Genomic DNA, 17,829 nt, shown 5'->3' with positions numbered 1-17,829 from the left:
GAAGTGCCAACATGATAGCGAATGCGCTGTCCCGGAGAGGGGGCCCTGAACTCCCCAGGGCACTGGTCAGAGTGACCCCGCTCAGTTCAGTCTCGAAGGGGGGAGAGATGTGACAGAGTAGGGAGTGGGGAGTATTGACCTGGGGATGTTGCATGGGAGTTTTACTGGGACTGTCAGCATTGGTGCTGGATGGTGGTGGGATATCAGGGGGTGACTTCACTGGAGGGATGATACCTGAGCACGTAACCTGAGCCCAGGAGGGGATTGGGGCCAGGAGACACCTTCTGCCCAGGAAACTGGTCAAAGGCTGGAGGAGAAGCTTCAGTTTGGAGCTGGCTGGGGAGATGGGGGAGGCCCAGAACCAGGGTCTGGGCTCCCCACCCCCAAGATGAACCTGACTGAGGGGTGTTGGTCTCTGTACCAACAAGCTCTGTTTTGGGCTGTGTTCCTATTGTCTAATAAACCTTCTGTTTTACTGGCGGGCTGAGAGTCATGGTGAATGGCAGGAAGTGGGGGGTGCAGGGCCCTGACTCCCCCACACTCTGTGGCACCTGGCAATAAATAACTTTCATAGTTAAGCTGGTTGCTTCTCTCTCTCTCCCTCCCCCCCTTGTGGGTGTTTTTTGGTTTCCTCATTCGCTCTGCAGCAACGCTCCTCGTACCTAAGTTAAAAGTTCCCGGCAGCGCCCAAAAATCCTGTGGGGTTTGCTCATCAAGTGGGTTATTACGACAACAATTGTAACGTGAAAGTGAGGATAGGGATGTGCTGAACCTGGGACATACGAGGGTGGCAGCTTGGAGGTGCTGCTCGACCCAGTCTGCTGAGACCATGGACATATAAGGGGTCAGCTTGGGAGTGCTGATTAACCCTGTCCTCTCAGACACACTCTGTTAATGTGTGTGTGTGTTTGTCAGATTCTGGGGCTGGAGGAACCCAGCCCTGGGGATCCGAGGTCCTGCGGGATGCCTCCGTTGGGAGGGAACCGAGGTCCTGCGGGATGGCTCCGTTGGGAGGGAACCGAGGTCCTGGGGGATGGCTCCGTTGGGAGGGAACCGAGGTCCTGGGGGATGCCTCCGTTGGGAGGGAACCGAGGTCCTGGGGGATGGCTCCGTTGGGAGGGAACCGAGGTCCTGGGGGATGGCTCCGTTGGGAGGGAACCGAGGTCCTGGGGGATGGCTCCGTTGGGAGGGAACCGAGGTCCTGGGGGATGGCTCCGTTGGGAGGGAACCGAGGTCCTGGGGGATGGCTCCGTTGGGAGGGAACCGAGGTCCTGCGGGATGGCTCAGTTGGGAGGGAACCGAGGTCCTGGGGGATGGCTCCGTTGGGAGGGAACCGAGGTCCTGGGGGATGGCTCCGTTGGGAGGGAACCGAGGTCCTGGGGGATGGCTCAGTTGGGAGGGAACCGAGGTCCTGCGGGATGGCTCAGTTGGGATTGAACCGAGGTCCTGCGGGATGGCTCAGTTGGGAGGGAACCGAGGTCCTGCGGGATGGCTCCGTTGGGAGGGAACCGAGGTCCTGGGGGATGGCTCCGTTGGGAGGGAACCGAGGTCCTGGGGGATGGCTCCGTTGGGAGGGAACCGAGGTCCTGCGGGATGGCTCCGTTGGGAGGGAACCGAGGTCCTGGGGGATGGCTCCGTTGGGAGGGAACCGAGGTCCTGGGGGATGGCTCCGTTGGGAGGGAACCGAGGTCCTGGGGGATGGCTCCGTTGGGAGGGAACCGAGGTCCTGGGGGATGGCTCCGTTGGGAGGGAACCGAGGTCCTGCGGGATGGCTCAGTTGGGATTGAACCGAGGTCCTGCGGGATGGCTCAGTTGGGAGGGAACCGAGGTCCTGGGGGATGGCTCCGTTGGGAGGGAACCGAGGTCCTGGGGGATGGCTCCGTTGGGAGGGAACCGAGGTCCTGGGGGATGGCTCAGTTGGGAGGGAACCGAGGTCCTGCGGGATGGCTCAGTTGGGATTGAACCGAGGTCCTGCGGGATGGCTCAGTTGGGAGGGAACCGAGGTCCTGCGGGATGGCTCAGTTGGGAGGGAACCGAGGTCCTGGGGGATGGCTCCGTTGGGAGGGAACCGAGGTCCTGGGGGATGGCTCCGTTGGGAGGGAACCGAGGTCCTGCGGGATGGCTCCGTTGGGAGGGAACCGAGGTCCTGGGGGATGGCTCCGTTGGGAGGGAACCGAGGTCCTGGGGGATGGCTCCGTTGGGAGGGAACCGAGGTCCTGGGGGATGGCTCCGTTGGGAGGGAACCGAGGTCCTGGGGGATGGCTCCGTTGGGAGGGAACCGAGGTCCTGCGGGATGGCTCAGTTGGGATTGAACCGAGGTCCTGCGGGATGGCTCCGTTGGGAGGGAACCGAGGTCCTGCGGGATGGCTCAGTTGGGAGGGAACCGAGGTCCTGGGGGATGGCTCCGTTGGGAGGGAACCGAGGTCCTGGGGGATGGCTCCGTTGGGAGGGAACCGAGGTCCTGGGGGATGGCTCCGTTGGGAGGGAACTTGCAGCAGGGAAAGGCAGAGCTCCATGTGAGAACACCACTGACATAAGCAGCATGTTAATAGAAATACAGAACCCCCCCCACCACCCAAAGAGTAACCCTAATAAATGAGCATACCCCAAAGTCATGGGCAAATCTGGTAACAAGAGGAGGGGGCAGTGGATAAGGTCTGGGGGGGCAGAGGGGGGCAATGGACAGGGTCTGGGGGTGTGTGTGTGGAGAGGGGGCTACCCTGGCACTGTCCCTCCTCTAAGGATGCACGAAACAGCTGGACTCCAGAGTCCCTAAGCAAGCACATCCCAGTCTCTGAGTGGGGTGGGGGGCTGGATGGGGCACTCCAGCCACGGGGTGGGCGGGCTGGGTGTGTGGGGGACACTCCAGCCACGGGGTACGGAGGCTGGGTGTGTGGGGGACACTCCAGCCACGGGGTGGAGGCTTGAGGGACCCTCCAGCTATGGGGTGGGGGTTGGGTAGGGGGACACTCTGACCATGAGGGGGAACTCTGGCCATGGGGTGGGGGGCTAGGTAGGGGGACACTCCGGCCATGGGATGAGGGCTGGATGGGGCGAGCACTCTGGCCATGGGGTGGGGGCTGGGCAGGGGGACATTACGGTCATGGGATGGTGGTTGGGGGGGAACACTCTGGCCACGGGATGGGGGATGGGTGGGGGGCACTCCGGCCACGGGGTGAGGACTGGGCGGAGAGACACTCTCGCCATGGGGTGGGGGCTGGGTGGGGGGACACTCCAGCCATAGGGTGGGGGTAGGGGGTGGGCAGGGGAAGCTACTCACAGCAGATGAGGAAGAGGACGAGCGCATGGCCCATGGCGTCGGGGCCCAGGCAGCAACTGGGCAGTGATGCTGCAGCCAGTGCTGGGCAGGAAACGCGGGTAGAACAGGAAACCAGAGACTCGCTCAGCACGGCCTATGTGTACCCTTGTGCTTAGCGCTGCCCAGACACAGAGCCACTGAGGTCAGGGCCCCGTCATGCCGAGAGCTGCCCAGACACAGAGTCACCAAGATCGGGGCCCCGTCATGCCCAGCGCTGCCCAGACACTAAGGCACCGAGGTCGGGGCCCCGTCATATGGGGCACTGCCCAGACACACTCACTGAGATGGGGGCTGCATTGCATCAGGCCTTGTATTACCACTGTCAGCCATATTGTGAAGTCCATTCACCACATTCAGCTTGACCTCACAGCCAATAAGCCTCTGCTCCGAGTGCCCCACAGATTTGTGCTCACAGAGGCAGGGAAGTAAACCTCTAGATAGGAACCCCACAAAATGCCCTGCCCTGCCCTGCCCTGCCTCGCCCTGCCTCGCCTCATTTCCAGACCTCCTATCCCTCTCCCTACCCATTTCGTTATCCAACCAAATGACATTGCTTGTCCACTCGGGGTGACCCCTCAGCCAGGTGGCTTCATGCCCCAGCCCCCTACCCCATCTTGAGTCCAGCGAGGATAATAATCTATTGTCACATTTACACACCAAAGTGTGAGCACTTGCCAAGTAGAGCAGCCAAACTCATCAGGTGGGACTATGGGTAAAATGCATGTAAATCAGGCTGGACAGAGCAGGCTTTGCCTCCTCTCCCCTCTAGAGGGAGCAGAGAGCCCCAGCCCCTAGATGATAATTGGCCATTGGTTTAGGGACCGCAATCTTGGTGATTTTGTGTCTGGGCTGTGCCTGGCGTGAGGGTGCCCTGATCACAAGGAGGCAAAAAACACTGGTAGTGGGAAGGAACCTAAAGGAGAAACCTGGGAGGCAATTCTCTGCTCCCAGTTTGGATCTTCCCAAATGTTTTTCTGCTGGAGCTTGCATGGACGTCAACGCCTCTCAGGCGAAATGTTTCTTGGGGGCCTGGTGCCTGGGACTGGCCCCTTTTGTGCCCGGCCCCAGCTGCTGCTCTCCTTGGGTCACTTGCTTGGGTCACAGTGCCCCCGAGGGGGGCAGGGAAACTCAGAGCCGCGCTCTCACCAGCCCCATGCTTGGCCTGTGCCCTCGCGGTGCCCTACCTGTGGGGCTGCATTCTGCTGTGAAAGAGCTAGAGAATGGGGGGAGGGGGCAGAGGGGCTTGCGTGCCTGAGTGGGGTCTCTAGCAATGGTATGGGGCAGGGGATGGGTCCTTGTCTCTAGGACTGGGACCCCCCCATTGGCTTCTCTAGGAGGGACAGGGCTCAGGGGGATGGTCTCATGCTCCAACCAGGGCCACGGGGCTCCCCATGGCTCTAGCACTGGACTGGGACACAGGACACCTGGGTTCTAACCCTGGCTCTGCCATTGGGTGACCATAGGCAAGTCACTACCCTGCTCCATGCCTCAGTTTCCCCTGTACGAGGGGAAGGGGTAGAGTGGGGGCGGGGCTTGGGATGGAGGTGGGGGTTGAGAAGCCCTCAGGAAATCATAAAGTCGGTGCCTCTGTGCATGGCTGGCATGGTTCACGGTCGCCCAACATCGGCCCCCAGTGTCAACGTGCCAGGCCCAGTTCCTCTTTCAGCTCTTCCAGAAGATCCGGCAGCCCTTTCCCCTACATTTCCTCATTTCCGTGCTCCCCTCTCATAACCCAATAGAGCCAAAAGACCGTCCTGTCGGCTGCCCCCTGGCACTGGCCAAGCGGGGCAGCTTCCAGCCCAAGGGAAGGAATCTCGGCAAATGTGGGTGCGTGCTCATTCCCTCATTGTCCCGCACTTCTGGGCAAAGCTGACTCCTTCGTGGCGCGCCAGGTGCTGGCTGGGGTAGCTCCTTGTTCTGGTTCTTCCACCTGCACTCCCATCCCTGCGTTTCCCGGCCCACTGCTTTTCCCAGGTGCCTGGTGTGACGAAGTGGGCATTTTCTGTCATATTTGCCTGAATCTGAGGCATGCCTCAGTTTCCCTATGTACATGGCATGGCTACCCAGCAGGTGCGAAAGGGTTAATACTGATCCTGGAATGGCACAGGAGGGGTGGGGGTGTCACCTCGCTGTGTGTGTGTGGTGGGGAAGGACTGGAGTCATTGAAGAAGTGGCTCTGGCCGACCCAAATCAACCGAGGATTTAGCGACACCAAGAGAAGCCCCCAAGGACTGGACAATCAGCAGGAAACCCCGACTGGCAGGATCTGGGAGTGGAGTTGGAGAACATGGACTCAGGGGACTGAGAGAAGGAGCCGTTTGGAGGGACTCAGGAGCCTGGCCTGGGGCAGATGGGAGAGAGAGCTGGAGCCGGAGTCCATCAATAGCTCTGCGGAGGCTGCCAGTGTCGCTGCAAATCCCCCCTGGGCATTGCACCCTGGAGAGGCCGGTCCAAGCCTTCCGCAGGTGTCTGGCTGGGCTGCATTCGCTGCAGGGAGCCACAGAGAGAGACGGGGCCTCCGGTGCCAAAGGGCCGGTCTTGGGGCAGCAGCTGGGAGCCCTGGCTTTTGCAGACCCAACCCAAGCCCAGCGACAGACCCGGGGAGAACAGGGAACATGGCTGGAAGTGACTGGATCACATGGACCGAGCAGTGCGCGGGGTTGAATAAGTTGCCATTCAGCTCCGTGCTCTGTGAGCGAAACGTGCGCTCCTCGCTCCTCTTTACGGAGCAGCCGGCCTGCCAGAGCACGGATCCAGGGCTAACTGAGGGGCTGATCCGATGGGAGTTGACCAAATCTGTGTTCCTGTGCCAGGCCGTTCGGCTGGACCCAGAGGCAAACCTCTCCCAGAGTCGCCGTCTCGCCCTCTGGCGCCTGCTGCTTAGAGTCCATTACAGAGCAGCTGTGACTCCCCTCTTGGGAGTTCAGGCTGCGTCAGCTTCAAACCTGGCTTGTTTCTTAGATCTCTGAGTGCCAGCGAACAGGCCCGGGCCGACGTTCCTGGCTGCTGGCCACCCAGAGCACTGCCAGATTGTTCTCCCAGCCCCTTGCTTCAACCGGGCCCCTCCTCTCCTGGCAGCCCTCTGCCACCTCCCTCATCTCTAGTGCATCCAACAGAAGCTGCTTGGCTTTATTTTCAGGGCTCCTCACAGCCAACCCCTGGCAGACTGATCATCTCTCATTCACTCCCAGTGCTACCGTAATACACCTAGTAGATAACGTACAGCTCCTAGTGCAGAGGTCCTAAGCCATGATGGGGCTCCCAGTGCTACTGTAATACACCTAATAGATAACATACAGCTCCTAGCACAGTGGGACCCTGATCAATGCCTGGTGCTCCTACCACTACCATATTACACTTAATACATAAGAATAAACAACAACATTCTGGGCTGGGTTTGAACCAATCTTGAGTTGCACTAATCCAGTGGAGTCCAATGGGATCTGGGTGTTTAACTTCCTTTGGTTCCTTTGCAAAACTTGATCTGGAGCAGTGGCCATGGCTCGGCCAGAATTTCTGAGTGAAGCGCGTGTGGAAGGCAGCGTGTGTGTGTGTCCCTTCTGCCCCCTGCTGGAGGGGGTGCCCTGCGCTCAGTGTGTGTGTCCCTTCTGCCCCCTGCTGGAGGGGGTGCCCTGCGCTGTGTGTGTGTCCCTCCTGCCCCCTGCTGGAGGGGGTGCCCTGCGCTCAGTGTGTGTGTCCCTTCTGCCCCCTGCTGGAGGGGGTGCCCTGCGCTGTGTATGTGTCCCTCCTGCCCCCTGCTGGAGCGGGTGCCCTGCGCTCAGTGTGTGTGTCCCTCCTGCCCCCTGCTGGAGGGGGTGCCCTGCGCTGTGTGTGTGTCCCCCTCCTGCCCCCTGCTGGAGGGGGTGCCCTGTGCTCAGTGTGTGTGTGTCCCTCCTGCCCCCTGCTGGAGGGGGTGCCCTGCGCTCAGTGTGTGTGTCCCTCCTGCCCCCTGCTGGAGGGGGTGCCCTGCGCTGTGTGTGTGTCCCTTCTGCCCCCTGCTGGAGCGGGTGCCCTGCGCTCAGTGTGTGTGTGTCCCTCCTGCCCCCTCCTGGAGGGGGTGCCCTGCGCTGTGTGTGTGTGTCCCTCCTGCCCCCTCCTGGAGGGGGTGCCCTGCGCTGTGTGTGTGTCCCCCTTCTGCCCCCTGCTGGAGGGGGTGCCCTGTGCTCAGTGTGTGTGTCCCCCTTCTGCCCCCTGCTGGAGGGGGTGCCCTGCGCTCAGTGTGTGTGTCCCTTCTGCCCCCTGCTGGAGCGGGTGCCCTGCGCTCAGTGTGTGTGTCCCTCCTGCCCCCTCCTGGAGCGGGTGCCCTGTGCTCAGTGTGTGTGTCCCTTCTGCCCCCTCCTGGAGCGGGTGCCCTGTGCTCAGTGTGTGTGTCCCTTCTGCCCCCTGCTGGAGGGGGTGCCCTGCGCTGTGTGTGTGTGTCCCTCCTGCCCCCTCCTGGAGCGGGTGCCCTGCGCTCAGTGTGTGTGTCCCTTCTGCCCCCTGCTGGAGGGGGTGCCCTGCGCTCAGTGTGTGTGTCCCTCCTGCCCCCTCCTGGAGCGGGTGCCCTGCGCTCAGTGTGTGTGTCCCTTCTGCCCCCTGCTGGAGGGGGTGCCCTGCGCTCAGTGTGTGTGTCCCTCCTGCCCCCTGCTGGAGGGGGTGCCCTGCGCTCAGTGTGTGTGTCCCCCTTCTGCCCCCTGCTGGAGGGGGTGCCCTGCGCTCAGTGTGTGTGTGTCCCTTCTGCCCCCTGCTGGAGGGGGTGCCCTGCGCTGTGTGTGTGTGTCCCTCCTGCCCCCTGCTGGAGGGGGTGCCCTGCGCTCAGTGTGTGTGTCCCCCTCCTGCCCCCTGCTGGAGGGGCTGGGCCTGCTCTCAGTGTATTTCCTTCACAATCTCTCAAACTCCCAAACCTCATGTCTGATTTTTGCCCAAACATCACCAGAAAATTCACCTGCCGGGGGAATGTCTCTCCTGTGCCGCCACTCCACCAAATCAAACTGGCTAGAAACAAACCTTCGTTGTCACTTGTGGCGACTCCCAACCCTGTCTCCGGGGTCTGGCAGCATGTCGGGGGCGACCCTTTTCTAACCTGGCTCCCGGCCAGGCCGAGAGCGGGGACCGAACCAGGAACCTTCAGGGAGAACAGCTGGGAACTTGGGCCAACTCCCCACCCTCTGCTGCGGAGCGGCCACTAGAGGGAGTTGAAGCCGCACATTTCACTCGCCAGCTTCCACTCACAAGGCCAATTCTCTCCACACAGACAGGCTGGCACCAGTACCCACCTCAGCCCCAGTGACACCCAACTTGGAGGGCATCAGTCATGGCCGGGGCTGGCTCCTACCCCTCTGCCCTGGGGCGGAGGACACAGACCCTGGGATTCTCAGATCCTGGTGAGTTTCAGTTAGAACTGGGTGAAGTTATGCAGCCTAAAGTTGTTTGGGGTGAAATGTACAGATGTGACGACACAGGGACCGTTAGGAAATCTGGGTCAATGGGGCTGAATTATTTCAGCTGTGGGGGAAAAAATGCAGGCACCATCCAAATGTTTGTCTCCCCATTTCTCAACAGCAACGGTTTGGTTTTATGATGGAAAACAATTGGAAAGTTCCTTTTGTTTTATTCCCATGGCACAGAGCGCTCAGCTCCGCAGGGAAGGGACACGGATGTTTTTGTTTTGTTTTCTTTTAGGGTGAGCCAGGGTGAAATATTGGGACAACAGGGAACAGGGTCGTCGAGAGGACAGAGCCCCTAATATTGGGACAGTCCCAGGACAGCTCATCACCCTATTTCAGTGGTCCTCAAACTGTGGGGCATGCCCCCCTAGGGGGGACGTGGAGGATCATCTGGGGGGTATGTAGTGGCCCTGAGAGCCCCCATGGGGGGGTCAGGAGGGAGCACCACCCAGCCCTGCTCTGCCCCTAGCTTTGCTCTGGCCCTGCCCTTCACCCCAGCCCCTGGCCGTGGCTCCAGCCCTGCCCCTGGTTGCAAGCCCAGCCCCTGGTTCTGGCCACAGCCCCTGTCCCCAGCCCCCGGTCCCAGTTGTGGCTCTGCTCCCAGCTCCTGACCCTGGCTGTAGCTCCGTTCCCACTCTGGGGGGTGGGGATGTGGACCCATTCCACTACTGTTAAGGGGGGCGCGAGGAGAGAAGTTTGGGCATCCCTGCCCTATTTTATTTTTACTTTTCCATTCGCTGACAAGTTCAAAAAATCCCCTTCTGGATGGACCCACCCTGAATCCGCCTTCTCCTCCCGCGCGATTTTTTGGAATAGCCGGAGAACCAAAAATCTTGGAGTCCCCGTGACTAGTTCTCTGAAAACTCAATCTACAGCAGAGACCGAACAGGCCAGCTGTATGTTAGGGACCGTCATTTAGGAATAGGATAAATAAACAGAAAATATCGCAATACTGCTTTCTAAACCTATGGTGCACCCACACCTTGAATGCCGCACCTGGTTCTGGTTGCCCCAACTCGGAAAGGCTATCCTTAGCGGGAAAAGGTTCAGAGAAGGGCAACAAAGATGAATCAGGTTATGGATCAGCTTCCGTATGAGGAGAGACCAAAACTATTAGGGGTGTTCACCTTGGAAAAGAGACACCTAAGGGGGGATATGATAGAGGTTGATCATAGAATATCAGGGTTCGAAGGGACCTCAGGAGGTATCTAGTCCAACCACCTGCTCAAAGCAGGACCAATCCCCAATTTTTGCCCCAGATCCCTAAATGGCCCCATCAGGGATTGAACTCAGAACCCTGGGCTTAACAGGTCAATGCTCAAACCACTGAGCTATCCCTCCTTCTGTGAGCTATCCCTCCTTCCCTCATGCTGGTGTGGAGAAAGTGAATATGGAATTACTTACCACTTCACATAACACAAAAGCCAGGAGTCAGCCAATGAAATCCATAACACAAACGAGAGGCAGTCCTTTCTCACCGAGCGCAACATTAACCTGTGGAACTCACTGCAATTGGATGTTGTGGAGGCCAAAAGCATAATAGGGACCAAAAAAGAACCAGATAAGATCCTGGAGGCTAGGTCCATTGATGGCTATTAGCCAAGAGGGTCAGGGACACAACCCCGTGCTCGGGGGGGATGCTAAACCTCTGGCTACCAGTAGCGGGGGTGCATTACTGCATAATCACCCTATTCTGTACTCTCCCCATAGGCTCTGGTATGGGCCCCTGTCATAGACAGGATACTGGGCAAGATGGACCATGGTCTCACCCAGTAGGGCCATTCTTAATCTGTGATTTTTCCCGGCTCTAATTTTGGTTCCCACCTTTGGCTCAGAGAGGCTGAAAATCCTGCAGGTTCCATGGGGCGAGCACCCACGGGAGACTGTCTATGACCCAGATGAGGCTCGTTAATTGCCACCAGGAACGGAGGGGTCCCCGTGGAGCTGATCCTCTGCCCCGGGCAATCAGAGAGCTCTGTGCCAGGGGGACCACGCCACAGGCCCTCCAGTGCCCCTCTGGGTCGTCCCTTGCGCTGCAGAGGGTTTCTGGGTCTGATTTAGCATCTCTTCTGGTGCCGATGGCTTCATTAACAACCGCAGCCGGGTGCTGGCTTTGAGTGTGGAAGCCAGGATGCTTCCTTGCGGATTGGATTCAGGAGACGGATGAAAAACGCACTCTCTGGAGGGTGAGGTGGGGATCTTCCCCCACCCAGGACTTCAGGTATGTGCCAATCTTCAATAAGAGGGTAAGCAAAACAATTTGGCAAGTCCCTATCTAGCAGCCATCTCTGCTCTGTGTCTCTGCGGCTGGTTGACCCAAAGCTCCTGAGCAGTTAACGTAGCCTATTCTGGGTGCCGGAGCCTGACCCCACAGCTCCGGCTGGGTCTGAGCCTTTCCTCTTTGCCACTGATTTCTATGTGACACCCCCGCTGGTGCAGACCCGTCAGAGAAGAATAGGGGTGAGACGTTTCTTGGTGTGTCTTCATTTCCCTCTTGCAGAGGAAGGGTCTGTTATTACAGCGGGGGGAACGGTCTCCAACAGGCATTTCCCTTCTCCCCTGGGAAAATGCCCTTCTGTCTCTGTCCAAACTTTCCGCAGGAACCCATCGCTTTCCACGATATTTCATGCGGGAGGGAGAAGGGGGGAGCAAATTGGTTCGGCCACTCTTTCGGTTTGTCATTTGGAGACGGCTTTTCCTTTCGACTCGTGTTTGGTTTCCGGGATGGCACAACACAACAGAAGGTGATCTTTGGTTTAGACGCCGAAAGGGGGACAGCGTCGCGGTTTAACAGCAACAAAACCTGGCGAAAATGTTCTTGCGCGGGGAAGTGTACAGATTTGACGCTTTGCAATGGAAACCAGTTTCCAAGGGTCGGAATCTCCCAAGACACAGATGTTCTGGTCCCCGTTCTCCAGGCAGTGCTGGAGGGGAGATCGGATTAGATGGTCACGATGGGTCTGGTCTGGGGCTTGGAGGACCTTGGTTCAACTCGCTGTAAGCCAGGGGCAGGGCGGACATAATACTCCGTTCTCCCATGGCATTCTGAGGGGGTTCAGAGACCCCACGGCCAGAAGGGACCACTGTGATCCTCTAGTCTGACCCCCTGGATGGCACAGGTTGGAGAACAGCCCTGAATTCATTCCTGTCAGAACCAGAGGCGAGCTTTTAAAGAAAGAGCCCATCCACTACACCCGCTTACAACACACTGGAGAGGGGTCAGAGAAGAGCCAGGTGAATGGCGAAAGGATTTGAGAGCAAGAGACTCCCGGATCTCAGTCTAGTTAGCTGAACAAAGAGACGCTTCGGGGCGACTTGATCCCAGTCTGTGAGTATCTCCATGGGGAACAAATATTCAGTAACAGGCTCTTCAATCTAGCAGAGGAAGGGTGAACACTGTCCAATGGCTGGAAGTTGAAGCGAGATGGTCACGACTGGTCTGGTCTGGCCTTGCAGTCTATGGATGGAGTGCGAAAGAGCTTGGTAAAACGCAGGCTGGGAGGGGATGCGATTGCTCCCCATAAATACGCCAGGGGGGTGAACGGCAGGGGACCCTGATCTCAGTTGGGGCTTGCAGGTGCTACCCTAGTGCTACGATTGAGCCCAGTTGTACCCAGTGCCATCGAGACCCGTAAGGAGAGACAGGCCCTGTTCTGGAGAACTTCCAGTCTAAATCTCAAGCTGTAGCTGCTCAGGGGCCCTTTTGGCGTAGTAGCCGCCTCCATGCCCCGCAGCGATCGGAAGCAGTTCCTGGGATTCGGAACGCATCCTGACCTGGGTTTGCGGAGGTGTTGAGCACCAGCAGTTCCCTCTGCCTTCCATGGGAGATGGGGGAGCTCAGGTGTTGTCACTTTAGCCAGCACCAATATCTGCTTTGTTTCCTTTGACGCTTGGCCAGTGCTGCTTTTCTTGCTCAAGTGATCGCTGAAGAATGTTTTGCTTCCCCGTAACCTTGCTTTGTTAGCACAAGGAGCTGTGAAGCCTGGCCAATAATGCCAAGGTCACTTGGTCTTAAGCAGCATCTGGCATATGAGTAAATGCTGGTGATAGGTATCTGCTTTATGCTTTGGAAAGATCTCTTAGTAGGGGGCTGTCATCACTATAAAGGGAAGGGTAAACACCTTTCTGTATACAGAGCTATAAAATCCCTCCTGGCCAGAGGCAAAACGCTTCCACCTGTAAAGGGTTAAGAAGCTAAGGTAACCTCGCTGGCACCTGACCCAAAATGACCAGTGAGGGGACAAGATTCTTTCAAATCTGGAGGGGGGGTGGGAACAAAGAGTTTGTCTGTCTCTGTGATGCTTTTGCCAGGAACAGATCAGGAATGCAGCCTTCCAACTCCTGTTAAGTTAGTAATTAATCTAGCTAGAAAATCCCCAGGAAAGGGGGTGTAGGGCTTGGGGGGATATTTTGGGGGAAGACGTCTCCAAGTGGGCTCTTTCTCTGGTTTTTGTGTAAGACTCTTGGTGGTGGCAGCATACGGTTCAAGCACAAGGCAAAGTTTGTACCTTGGGGAAGTTTTTAACCTAAGCTGGTAAGAATAAGCTTAGGGGGTCTTTCATGCGGGTCCCCACATCTGTACTCTAGAGTTCAGAGTGGGGAAGGAACCTTGATAGGGGCCCTCTTGGTATTTCCTTGCTAAAGCTTCCAATGGCATATATGGTGGGATTTGCCTTTTCTTTGTCTCTCCTCCTCCCAATACTTTTCCTCACCGCCCTCAGGTTTTTAATCCTTTTGCCTGTAAACAAGTTGAGTGCAATGTGCCTGCGTGGGCATACGTGAGTGCTGTTGTCTCCCAGCCATGCGGTTGGTGTTCGAGTTTGAGATACAACAATCAGCTGAAAGAAGAACAGGAGTACTTATGGTACCTTAGAGACTAACAAATTTATTTGAGCATAAGCTTTCGTGGGCTACAGCCCCCTTCATCGGATGCACAGAATGGAACATATAGTAAGAAGAGATATATATACCTACAGAGAAGGTGGAAGTTGCTTAGGGCTGCGACTCTGAAAACAATCAGCTGGCGAGTGAAGCTATCTTAGGAGGAGTGTTGCACAGTGTAGCTGAAGTGATGAGGCTGGAAGATCCATTGACAGCTTTTGTGGGGGAGAAGTAGGGGCTGAGGGGTTAAAGGTGGAAAATGCACCAAGTGTGGAGGGGATCACGGACTCTTCAGTGTGGCTGGAGCAGTCGTCGATCAACTCTGTGCTCCCCTTTCTCCTCCCGGGCTCCTCATTCTTTCTAGCACCGCTTATGCGGCAGCGCCGGTCTCCTGTGAGCAGGTGCGTGCCTGGGCTAACAGGTGACTGGTCTACGGGAAAACACAGGACACTTCCCCAAATGGTTGATGATTAGGGCAGCCGGAGAGGCAGGTGCAGTTGTTCTGGTTGCGTGGTGAGGAGAGCTACGCTGCACTACAAGTGGAATGCCTTTTTTCCGAGCCGTTGACGGTGGGGAACTTGAACTGAGATTTCAGGTTGGTTTTGAAAAAGTCCAAATTCCCTTCCGGCCACTTCATAGTTGTCTGTGTGCTGTGACCCCGCCAGTCTGTCTTCTGGCCCTCTGCTTGACTGCACATTAAGGACAAGTGTAATGCTTAAGAAACTGTTCTAGGTGTCTGGTCTGCAGCGCCCCAAAGACGCTCAAGCAGAATCCCTTTCAAGGAGTCGCAATCTAGGGAGAGCAATGCTGGCAATGCAGTTTTACTTCAGTTATCATTTCCTTGGTTTTTTAAATGGATTTGTTCTTGCATCAAACAGAGGCTGTGCAGCTTAATGGCTGAAGCAGGGAAGCCGGGAGTCAGGATGCCTGGGTTCTATCCCCAGCTCTGTGAAGGGAGGGAGCAAGGTCTGGAGCTTAGAAGAAGGTGGGACGGGGAGTCAGGATGCCTGGGTTCTATCTCCAGCTCTGTGGAGGGAGGGAGCAAGCTGGAGCTTAGAAGAAGGTGGGATGGGGAGTCAGGATGCCTGGGTTCTATCCCCAGCTCTGTGAAGGGAGGGAGCAAGGTCTGGAGCTTAGAAGAAGGTGGGACGGGGAGTCAGGATGCCTGGGTTCTATCCCCAGCTCTGTGGAGGGAGGGAGCAAGCTGGAGCTTAGAAGAAGGTGGGATGGGGAGTCAGGATGCCTGGGTTCTATCCCCAGCTCTGTGAAGGGAGGGAGCAAGGTCTGGAGCTTAGAAGAAGGTGGGATGGGGAGTCAGGATGCCTGGGTTCTATCCCCAGCTCTGTGGAGGGAGGGAGCAAGGTCTAGAGTTTAGAAGAAGGTGGGATGGGGAGTCAGGATGCCTGGGTTCTATCCCCAGCTCTGTGGAGGGAGGGAGCAAGGTCTGGAGCTTAGAAGAAGGTGGGACGGGGAGTCAGGATGCCTGGGTTCTATCCCCAGCTCTGTGAAGGGAGGGAGAAAGGTCTGGAGCTTAGAAGAAGGTGGGACGGGGAGTCAGGATGCCTGGGTTCTATCCCCAGCTCTGTGGAGGGAGGGAGCAAGGTCTAGAGTTTAGAAGAAGGTGGGACGGGGAGTCAGGATGCCTGGGTTCTATCCCCAGCTCTGTGGAGGGAGGGAGCAAGGTCTGGAGCTTAGAAGAAGGTGGGACGGGGAGTCAGGATGCCTGGGTTCTATCCCCAGCTCTGTGAAGGGAGGGAGAAAGGTCTGGAGCTTAGAAGAAGGTGGGACAGGGAGTCAGGATGCCTGTGTTCTAGCCCCAGCTCTGGGGCTCTTGTGCTGAGGTGGCAGCAGAGTCCAGCCCCAGCTCTCCCGTTGCTTTGCTGAGTAAGGCTGAATGAGCCGCTTCACATCTCTGCTTTAGCTTGCCCCTTGGCAATATGGTTACTAGGCTCTGGGCTTTCCAGAGCACCGAGAAGCTTAATTAAAGTTTGGAAAAGACTACACATGCCTTGGATAACAGGTCTTAATATGTGTGCAGCAAAGCAGTTTCGGATGGGGATGAGAGAAGGGTTATACTGGGTTCACACCTCATAAGGCCACAAAACCTCCTTCCTCCAGGAGAGCAGGTGCTATATACATAAGCAGCAGTGGGAAGTTTTATTTCCAGGGGCCACCACGTTGGGTACCATCAAGAAGAGGGATGCTATTGGCACAAACTGAGCCTACACTTGAAGAGTAGGATGTATTTGCCTCTCTCTAGCCTGTGGAGGAATGGGTAATCTTGAACCAGGGGTACGTCTGATTCTTACTTGCTGCCCACCCAGCCTACTGGGGACCCCATGTTCAGGTAGACTTATGTGAGAAGTGACACTGACATTTCTCTCTTGCTGCCATGCCTCTGCAGCCTGTTTGTGAATATCCAAGAGTGAGAGCTGCAGGCTTGGCAGGCTGCCTGGTCCCGTACTGCTGGCACGCAGTCTGCAGCCAACCAAGTGGTGCAGACACAGTTGTCCTTCATTCCCCGGCCTCCTCACCAGTTAGTTGTTGACTACAACTGGTATCTCCCCAGGTTAACAAAGGAACTGGGCTAGCCCCAGGGTACCAATGTACACAGTTCTAATTATCACGGTGGCTCTAACTAATCAGCATGTGCCTATGCCCAAATACTTCCGGCCTTAGCATGGTTGCGAAATAGCATCTCTTATGGACACAGGTCTCTGCCCCTCGTTAATAAAGCACCATGTATACTGAACAGCACCCCATAAGTAATACTAGACCCATCGGTAGCGCCCTTGAACAAGCAATTTCCAGTGCTCCCTATGCTCCAGCATGGCAACTTCACTGACCCCCCTCACAGGTTTATAGGCACAGAGAGAAGTCCCAGGTACTGCAGCGAATTGGTGGCAGAGCTGAGGGTAGAACCCAGGTGTCCAGATTTCCATTTAGTGCTGACCACTAAACCATGCTGTGTATATCTTGGATTGGATCAGCTAGGGATTTACCCAGAGTATCTCTTCCAATTAATAGCACATGGTAGCTAGCTATTAGTGACCATGTTTATTACAGTGCCTAGGGACGGACCAGAGTCCGTTGTGCTGGGCACTGCAAAGTGTAGCTCTGCATTTTCTTTAGCATTTAACCATGTGTTTAGGTGAACGAGTGCGGAGCTGGCTCAGTACAGTGGAAAAGGAAGACATATGGGACTCCCTTCTTCTTTATACCTCAATTTCCCTGTCTGTAAACTGAGGGCCATTATACACACTTTTCTTTGTAAAGTGCTTGGAGTTCTCTGGATGAAATGAACAGCCTTCCAAGGGAAGAGGTGGGGGCAAAAGACCTATCTGGCTTCAAGATTAAGCTCAATAAGTTTATGAAGGAGATGGTATGATGGGATAACATGATTTTGGCAATTAATTGATCTTTAACTATTCATGGTAAATAGGCCCAATGGCCTGTGATGGGATGTTAGCTGGGGTGGGATCTGAGTTACTACAGAGAATTCTTTCCTGGGTATCTGGGTGGTGAATCTTGCCCACATGCTCAGGGCTCAGCTGATTGCCATATTTGGGGTCAGGAAGGAATTTTCCTCCAGGGCAGATTGGAAGAGGCCCTGGGGTTTTTTCGCCTTCCTCTGCAGCATGGGGCACGGGTCACTTGCTGGAGGATTCTCTCCACCTTGAAGTCTTTAAACGATGATTTGAGGACTTCAATAGCTCAGACATAGGTGAGAGGTTTATTGCAGGCGTGGGTGGGTGAGATTCTGTGGCCTGCATTGTGCAGGAGGTCAGACTAGATGATCATAATGGTCCCTTCTGACCTTAATGTCTATGAGTCTATTGGCCCTCGGACAAATGAGGACAAACTGGCCACGAATAAGCAGAGGCTGGAAATGTGAAGGAGGGAGAACCTCCACCAGAGGGAGGTTCTGGGGTAGGAGAAGTGGGGGCCCAACAACCGAACTGGTTTGAAGATGGAGCATGATAAATTCACCAAGCAGGACACGAGGACCGTCAACCATCGCAGGGGCTGGGCTCGCCGCAGGAGCTCCTGTTCTACATGAGTCGTGCTGCCGAGTCTCCTGCTGTCCGGGTTGCTCTCAAAGGCCCAGCCACTGGGGTCGGGCAGTCACGGGAGACGCTTGGCCTTTGTTGAAATAAAAGAGCGGGCTTTGAATCCTCCTAGCTGAGGAGTGAAGCCGGGAAT

Source organism: Eretmochelys imbricata, chromosome 23 (assembly GCF_965152235.1).
Source record: "Eretmochelys imbricata isolate rEreImb1 chromosome 23, rEreImb1.hap1, whole genome shotgun sequence".
In the NCBI taxonomy this organism is placed as follows: domain Eukaryota; kingdom Metazoa; phylum Chordata; order Testudines; family Cheloniidae; genus Eretmochelys; species Eretmochelys imbricata.
The sequence above is the reverse complement of the archived record's forward strand: the minus strand, read 5'-3'. Positions refer to the sequence as shown.